General features: G+C 34.6%; 1 non-coding gene across 1 annotated transcript; it reads left to right on the top strand.

Annotated features, from left to right (window-relative positions):
* The first annotated feature begins 8,743 nt into the window (after positions 1-8,743).
* Positions 8,744-8,825, top strand: TRNAS-GCU. The gene has a single exon. It is a non-coding gene; the product is annotated as a tRNA-Ser (tRNA).
* The last annotated feature ends 478 nt before the right edge of the window (positions 8,826-9,303 follow it).

Here is a 9,303-nt window from a genome sequence, read left to right as displayed (position 1 = left end):
TCTATTTAAACTGAAATAACTCCTATAAAGACTCAACTGATCTGTACACAACTACTTAACCTGCCACTATAAAGACTCAACTGATTTGTATATGAAGTGTTGTACTCCAACTGTATATTATTGACAGGAAGACTTCTATTTAAACGGAAATAACTCCTATAAAGACTCAACTGATTTGTACACAACTACTTAACCTGCCACTATAAAGACTCAACCCATTTTTATATGAAGTGTTGTACTCCAACGGTATATTACTGACAGGAAGACTTCTATTTAAACTCAAATAACTTCTATAAAGACTCAACTGATTTGTACACAACTACTTAACCTACCACTATAAAGACTCAACTGATTTGTATATGAAGTGTTGTACTCCAACGGTATATTACTGACAGGAAGACTTCTATTTAAACTGAAATAACTCCTATAAAGACTCAACTGATTTGTACACAACTACTTAACCTGCCACTAATTTATTTGGAGACTCCTAAAAATGAATAACTTGATTAATTAAAACTAATAATAAGTTGCACTAAATTCTGACCGCCTCCCTTAATGCAAGCTTATTTCTCAATAACTCCGAGAGCCTTACGAATAACTTCAAACTTCACTTTGGCAAGTGTCTTAGTAAATATGTTTGCAACTTGCTCATTAGTATGTATTTTCTGCAATTCAACATACTTCGATAACACTTTCTCTCGAACAAAATGATAATGAGTTTCAATATGTTCCGAACGAGCATGAAACACCAGATTTCCAACAAGTTTTATTGCACTTTTATTATCACAATTAATTTGAATTGGCTGATTGAGAGTAGTCACCATTTCATGAATAAGTTTCCTGAGCCACAACCATTCTCGAGTAGCCATTGTAGCAGCTACATATTCTGCTTCACAACTTGACAAAGCAAAAGTGCTTTGCTTTTTACTGTTCCATGAAATTGCAGCAGAGCCTGCTGTAAAACAAAAACCTGTTGTGGAGCGTCTGTTGTTCACGTCACCAGCCCAATCAACATCCACAAAACCACTCAAGAAAAATGACTTTGATTTCTCATACATTAATCCATAATTTAGAGTGCCCTTGATGTAATAAAGAATCATTTTTGCTGCAATTAAATGAGTTTCATGTGGTTGATTCATAAATTGAGACACAACTTCTATTGAAAAAGCAATGTAAAGAATGAGTCTCATGTGGCTGATGGATAAATTGAGACACAACTCCTACTGAAAAAGCAATGTATGGCTGTGATAGTTAAATAGACAAAACTACCAAAAAGTTGTCGAAAGAATGTAGCATCTTCTAATGACTTCCCTTCATTTCTAGCTCATTTGAGATTTGGTTCCATAGGAGTAATTTTATCTCTTGATTTCTCTCTTCAAAACCGCTAATAAACTTGCTACATTTCCTTCTTGAGAGAGAAAATAACCATCACATTTCTTAATTTCCAAATCAAGAAAAAAATCAGCTTCACCTAATCTTTTCATTTCAAACGAACAGACAAGGCATCTTGAAGACTACTGCTTTCAACAATATCATCACCAGTAATAATCATGTCATCAACATAAAGTAAGAGCAAGGTGCATATAGTTGCTGTTTTCTTAACAAACAAGCTTGGATCAGCACATGAAGACTTAAAACCATAAAAATTAAGATATTGAGCAATCTTACCAAACCAAGCACGAGGAGCTTGCTTGAGCCCGTACAATGCCTTCTTAAATCTGCACACATAGTCAGGATATTCCTTAAAGGTAAATCCTTGCGGCTGCTCCATAAAAATATCATGATCCAACTTTCCATAAAGGAAAATATTTTTCACATCAAGCTGCCATAATTTCCATCTTTTACTAGAAGCTAAAGAGATGATTGTCCATAATGTTACCATCCTTGTGACTGGACTAAAAGTCTCATCATAGTCTTAACAATATTTCTGAGAGAACCCACGAGCAACAAGACGAGCTTTGTGTCTATCAATTCTACCATCACCGTTTTTCTTCAACTTGTAAACCCACTCACAAGTAATTAAATCGACATCATGAGACTTTAGTACAAGCTCCCAGGTGTCATTTTTTCAAGTGCTGAAATTTCTTGCATCATTGCATTTTTCCATTCTGAAATCCGATTAGCTTCATTGTACAACTTCAGCTCATCTTCACTTGTATCTCCCATAACAAAACAAGACAGAACAGAAAATTGATTAATATCAACTTCAAAATAAGACAAATGATCTGGTAACCTTTTTTGTCTTTGAGGATTTTTTCTTGTGGCGACTTCAATATTTGTAGTGGCTTCTGTAGTCTCCTTAGCTTGAATGTCTATCGCAATTGAAAAATCTTTTCTCCCTAATGTATAATCATCCGGAAAGAGTGCAACAGTAGTTGTACTTTTGCTACAATTTGCATTGTCTTTTTAACTTGAAATTTCATCAAACATCACATCACGAGATACAATAACCTTCTTTGTTTTCAAATCCATACACCTCCAACCCTTTCTATGAGTATCATAGCCAACAAAAATGCATTTCTTGGCCTTTGGGTCAAGTTTAGTTCCATTATGTTTCAGTACATGAACATAACAAATAGACCCAAAACATACGAAAATAACTCACATTGGGTTTACGATGTTAAATCAGCTCCAATGGTGATGATTCTGTCCCTGGCCATGGAGGCAGCCAATTTACAACATGGCATGCTGTTTGAAAAGCTGATGCCCATAGCTCTTTTGGAAGACTCCTCACATGCAACTAAGACAAGCAAACTGATGTAAGATGAGCAAACTTGCGCTCAACCACCCCATTTTGTTGCGGAGTTTCTAGACAATTCAATTGAAGCTGAATCACATGCTCCTTACAGTATTCCATAAAATCATTTGAAAGAAATTATCCTCCATTATCAGTGTGCAAGCACTTGTTTTTCAATTCAAATTATGTTTCTATAGCATGCTTAAATTGAATAAATTTTAAAAAAGCTTCACTTTTCTGTTCTAAGAAGTATACCCAACTGAAACAAGAGAAATCATCTGCAAACACCATCACGTAATGAATGCTGGTATAGCTTGTTGTTCGCGTTGGTCCCAAAAGATAAGAATGAATCAATTCTAATACTGTTGAAGCTCTACTCTTTGTGCTTGGGAAAGGAAGACGGTGAGACTTGCCATATTGGCAGCCTGGACAAATCTCATCATGCTGAATATCTTTAGAACCAGGGACACCATCAAGAAGTTGTTTTGTAGATATTTTCTACAACAATTGAAAACCCTCATGATCCAAACGAGCATGCCAAAGCGTTGAACTTGCATTATGACAAGTTTTCTTGATATATTCATCACTAGCCGATAAAACATACAAAGATTCTTTTCTTTTTCCACATAACTGGATATCAGCAGCAACATGTTTCACATTAGAAAGAATTTGAACATTTTTAGGACCAAAAAGAACATACCTTCCTGAATTTGTTATTTGTGATACAAAAGCAAGATTTTTCTTCAAACCAGGAACATGATAAACGTTCTTGAGTAGATCACTCCCATCATTCAAATCTCCTTCTTTCGTCATAGGATGCATTGAATTATCAGCTGTCATAGTGACCTTCTTTTGATAATGTGGACGAACACCTGATAGAAGAGTTTCGTTTCCAGTTGCATGATGAGAACAACCAGAACCGACAATCCATTCTTTATTGTAGTCTATAAAGCCATGAGCATCTCCAGAGACATCATATTGATGTACAGGTGAAGCCACATTTGTTGGCTGGTCTAGAACTTCAATAGTTAAATAGTGTTCCCAAAATGGGTCTGAAGAATTTTTACTTTCATGAACAACATTCTCTTATGATTCCTGCATTTTGACTCGACAATTTTGCTTAATATGACTTGGCTTTCCGCAACGATTACAAACCACTTTCACCCGACAGTCTCCTTTAAGATGATCAGGTTTTTCACACTTGTAACAAGCTTTAAATGGCTTCTTTGATGACTCCTCACTTCTATATTGATTCGCATTGCTTGATGAAGGCTTTGAATGAAAATTCTGTCACCTTTGATCTTTGACATACAACACATCTTCTGACTTTGAAGAAAACTTGTTGCTGCTAGTCATTTTCTTAATCAAAACTTTCCGATTAGAAAGCAAATTCAATAATTCAATAATTTAAGGCTGATTTGCCCACCCTTGTATTGAGGAAACAAATGGCATAAAGTCTTTTCGTAATCCACGAATAAGATAATGCCGTAATCGAGCATCACTCACTGACTCCTCAACATCTAATTATGAAATTTTAGAACACATATTTTTCACTTTCGAAGAAATATTCTTCAACAAAAAAATTACCTTGAGTTACCATAGCTAGTTCATTCTCTAGAAATTGCAATGAGATGTATTTTTCTTAGTGAACAGCTTTTGAAGTGTTTCCTACACTTGCCTTGGTGACTTTAAATCACGAACATGATCAATATATTCCTTGCTAATCAAAGTTCGCAAGGTAAATAAAGGTTTTCCACATTTGATCTTCCATTTTAAGGGTAAGTCAGCATTCTGTGGAGTATCTCGTGGACTTTCTGTGTCATCACCTTCAATTAAATCCCACAAATCTTGCCCCGGTAGATAAGCTTCCATACATAACTTCCAATAATTATGATTATTGCCAACAAGCTCTTCCATAGCTGTACCCGTAGAAGCACTTCCACCATTCATCTTGTTGAGTAATAATATCAAACCCTTGGTTAACAACCTGGCTCTGATACCAACTGACACAATATCTAACTCTTAAAAGTGTGAATAAATCTTAAATTATTATTACTAAAAAAAAGACAATATAGAAAAACTGAAATATGAAGTGTTATACTGTAGCTGTATTTTACTAATAGTAAGACTTCTATTTAAACTGAAATAACTCGGTAAAGACTCAACTTATTTGTATTGAAAGAGTTAACATGCAACTAATTTATTTGCAGAAATAGAGCTAATAAAAATCTAAAAATGAATAACTTGACTAATTCACACTATCCATAAGTTGCACTAAATTCTGAAACCATGTGAGCTCTAAATGGCCTTAAATTTTATAAGAACTCTTGTTTGGTGGTTTAAAAGGAAAGTTTTAAAGACCATTGGAATATCTTAAGAACTTAAATCAATATTTGGGTTTTTAAATAGCAAAAATAGTCCTACACGGATTCTGAGATGTTTCAAGACACTAAACGATTCCGAAACTTTGTGTGTTACTCACTTTTGAGCATAAGGGTAATTATGAGAGATCTCATGAGGGGACTAGATATTTTAGACATATGAACCATGTTGAAAAGGATGAAACTACTAGTAAAGGTCTATTATAAGGAATTAAGGTTTTTGTGGCAACGGGAAAATCTATGTATTTGAAGAAATGTTTATCACTCGAGAAAACATGTTAAAGAGGAAAGCATGTCAATCTTCACTAAAGTGGGAAAATTGTTTTTTTAAGGTTGAATTAAGTATCAACACCAGAGGTTGATTTCAATAAAAAAAAATTGAGCCATAAATCCACTCTAAGTTCTTAAAATTATAGATAGGAGGAGGGTGTTGAGTTTTTGACTGTTAGTCTAAAATTAATTAATTAATTGATACATACTTTTTAATTACTAATAATTTCATTGTTTTGAAGTGTTCATGTTCTAGGATGATAGGTTTTTATTCCAATTTTCAAGAGACGCTTGAAGAGTGAAGTAGGTCGAGTTTGACTGAACCATTGTAAAATTATGATGTTACTTTCTCTAACTCTATCTCACTTAATTTTGAAATTATTATCATGATCGGTTAGTTTTATTTTTAATTGTTTATGGTTTTAAATTGAATTATTTTTATACACTTGTCGTGTATTCATTGTGACCTTCCATTCATAAAGAGTTTGAACTTCTCATGAAGCTCCTTGCACTTTGCTCAATCTTTAGTCATGTGGTCGTTCGCTCCTTTGTCTAGGTACCACATGTTTGTCTCTACTTGGTCTTCTCCATCTATGAAGGGGTTCACCGTAGCCTTTTCTTCATTGAGCACCAATAGGTTTGGCATCTTCTCAGCCAACATGAGTGCAGGCTCTTTGTCATATGTGAATGTGAAGTCTGCCTCACTAGTGACATCATCATTCATACATAGGTGTCATACCTTTACATGAAAAAGAAGTAGCACGTGGCTAAAGTATTTAAAAATACTTAGTACGTAGCCTAACTATTAAGGTTGGAAAATGCAATTCCATGCCATCATGGTGAGACTTATCTTTTCGTAAAAATTTTACTTGGTCACTACTTTATAATCTGAGTAGGGTTGGATATGTAGTACTTCTCTACTCACGACGCACACACATGATGGACCAACCAATCATGGTCATATATGTATCTCTTGACCTGATTACGGGCCAACGCATACTCACGCTATCGGAAGCCACAGAGGAAAAGTGGAACATATAATATCATCGTGTACGTGTCTATACTAATCATAACAAAAAAGTATCTCGATGCACATTACATACAAAATGTATGAAGTCCTTTAGTTTCAAATCATGGTACGTACTTATGATAAAAATCGTACCTCCATTCTTTTCATGATATAACGTTCCTATGAAGAATACATGACTTATCAATGTCTCATATGCATAGTATTAACATGCAAAAATAATATACGCACCATGACATATGGAAGTAAATGCATCATATAACATTCATATAAAAATGTCACTTCATAATACAATGTAATCATAATATAACATAGCATCATAAAAAAATGACACATACAGGTGCCACAGAGTATGTATCAGTCATACACCACATAGATTATCCAACCAAGCATGTGGGCATTTAACAACCAACCCACTTACCAGTTGACCTAAGCGAGAGTGTATTGTCACTTACATAGTAGAATGGCTCATTGATAAGCAATTCAACATTTTTCTCAAATATATTGTGGGTGGTCAAGCATGATTTCCTCTTTTCATCCACATTTATATCATCAATAGAGATACCATTTGCACAAGAAAAAGCCTTGCAAATACTTGGGACCCTTTTCCCGAATCGTCAATAACAATGATAATATGGGCGTTTGTTTCAAAAGAAAAGTAATCATAAATGTTAAGAAAATACTATCATGGGGGATCTTGCTACATCATTCATTGTCGTTAACATTATCTAAATCCATCCACTGCAATTCTTTCTTGAGGCAATATGAGTGGTAATTTGCACTAAGCTATAGGTAACGTTAAGAGTTGTTAAAGGATATGTCCAAACAACTGTTCAGTTAATTCGAAGGGTACCAAAAAGTTCAATAGTTTTGAGGTTATGTCATGGAATTCCTTCTAGGTTTACCTAATATAGCGAAAGGTCACACCGTCATTCGAATAGTGGTGGAAGGTTTCACTCACAAGCTTATATAGGTTACATCAAGTAAAGTCTCCGTCCTATGAAGAATAGGTGAGATTATGTGATGTCGGTATTAATAGTAACAAGACCTGAACTTCATAAATAAGTTTGTTTCCAAGTAACATTTTATGGAGATTGCTCATATCCACCGTTAGCAATGGACTATTGGTATGACACTATTTCAAGCCTGATATGAAAAACGTTTCAGGCAATCACGAATTTTTTATCCAAAGTAGGTCCAAGCCACCAATGATGACCCATGGTAGACATAAGAACTATGGTAATAAGTTCACCTATTCATTCAATGTGCATGTGCATGGGCCGTGTGTAGAGAAGTACTACACATCTAACCCTACATAGATTGAAAAGTAGAGACCTAAGAATTTTTTTATGAAGGGATAGGTCCTATTATGATTGTATGTAATTGCATTTTCCGACCCCAACAGTGGGAGTACATACTGAATACTTTTAAATACTCAAGCAATGTGCTACTTTTTTCTTCAAGTATACGAAAGACACCCAAATATAGATGTCAACGTCACTATAGAGCAATGGAAATAATGTTAGAGTAGTTACATTTGCAATATATATTTTAATTTTTAGGTTAGATCACGACCTTTGGTTTTCTTTTTCTTCTTATTTTGGTATTGTTGTTTTATTTACACCACTGTTAGTTTAAATGGATTCTGGGAATGTTTAGTCCATAACAAGTGTATATATTAGGAATTTCATGCATGTTATATTGACTTTTTATTTTTTTTCAAGGAAAAATAGGGTCATTGTACAAAGGCCACTTATGCACTTCTTGAAACTTATTTTGCTACTTTGTAAGCTATGGAGAGTAGGTAAAGAAGATTAATATTTGAAAAGATGATCATATGTGACTCGATCTTAGTCCGGAGTAAGTTCTGGACGGTAATTACTTTTCTACTTGATTCAATATGCTTAAAATTTTGGGGACTAAGAAATAGGGAGCAGCTCAAATAAGAAAAAGTAGACGAGTAGTTATCTTATAAATGTTGTAGTCAGAACTTGAACAATGGAGCCTCATTGTCTCATTATCTAACGACTCACTTTCGAGACTTTGAATCACGAATTGTTACATACATTCGAGGGTAAATCAATGATAATATTATTCCTTTTTTAAAATAGGTGACTCAAAAGTAATTTAAAATATTAGAAATATAAATTTACATTAAGAATTTGAAACGTACAATACGTGTCCATGGAAGTTATACAAATGTTACAAATAAATACAATGTTCTTAAACAAAATTAAAATCTAAAACACGGACAATGATATAGATCTAACAGCCCTTGCAGTTACACAACTCTTGGATGCTCCCGTCATCGATCATCAATCAAAATTTGTTGCTTTGGCCGAGTGGTTAAGGCGTGTGCCTGCTAAGTACATGGGGTTTCCCCGTGAGAGTTCGAATCTCTCAAGCAACGAATTTTCTTTTTAATAGCTTCCTTGAATTGTAATAATTTGCTCATTTGCTCATTTCCACCGTACATGTGCATGATCCAGCAACATAAATGATGCACACGACATTTTTTTTTTGGTCATCTAGACCGCTCATACATCGATTAGAGCCATAATTCTTCTAGGGTTGGGTCCTTAGAGGTCCCATTAATAAAGATACGAGGTTGTGTAACGATTTGTAAAAAAATGATATATTACAACCTCGTGGGATCATACATCGATTAGAGCCATAACGCTTTTATGGTTGGGTCCTTAGAGGTCCCATTAATAAAGATACGGGGTTGTGTAACGATTTGTAAAAAAATGATATATTACAACCTCGTGGGAAATCTCACGATTTTCGACCCGGTATTATTTATGCGGAGTTAACCAACCACAACCCTCTTGTTAAAAGCCCTACTCTCATGCTCTCCATCGCCAACATAATCTTTACTTCATTCTCCT

This window comes from Cucurbita pepo, unplaced genomic scaffold, assembly GCF_002806865.2.
Source record: "Cucurbita pepo subsp. pepo cultivar mu-cu-16 unplaced genomic scaffold, ASM280686v2 Cp4.1_scaffold000183, whole genome shotgun sequence".
NCBI classification, from domain to species: Eukaryota; Viridiplantae; Streptophyta; class Magnoliopsida; order Cucurbitales; family Cucurbitaceae; genus Cucurbita; species Cucurbita pepo.
The sequence above is the reverse complement of the archived record's forward strand: the minus strand, read 5'-3'. Positions and strand labels throughout refer to the sequence as shown.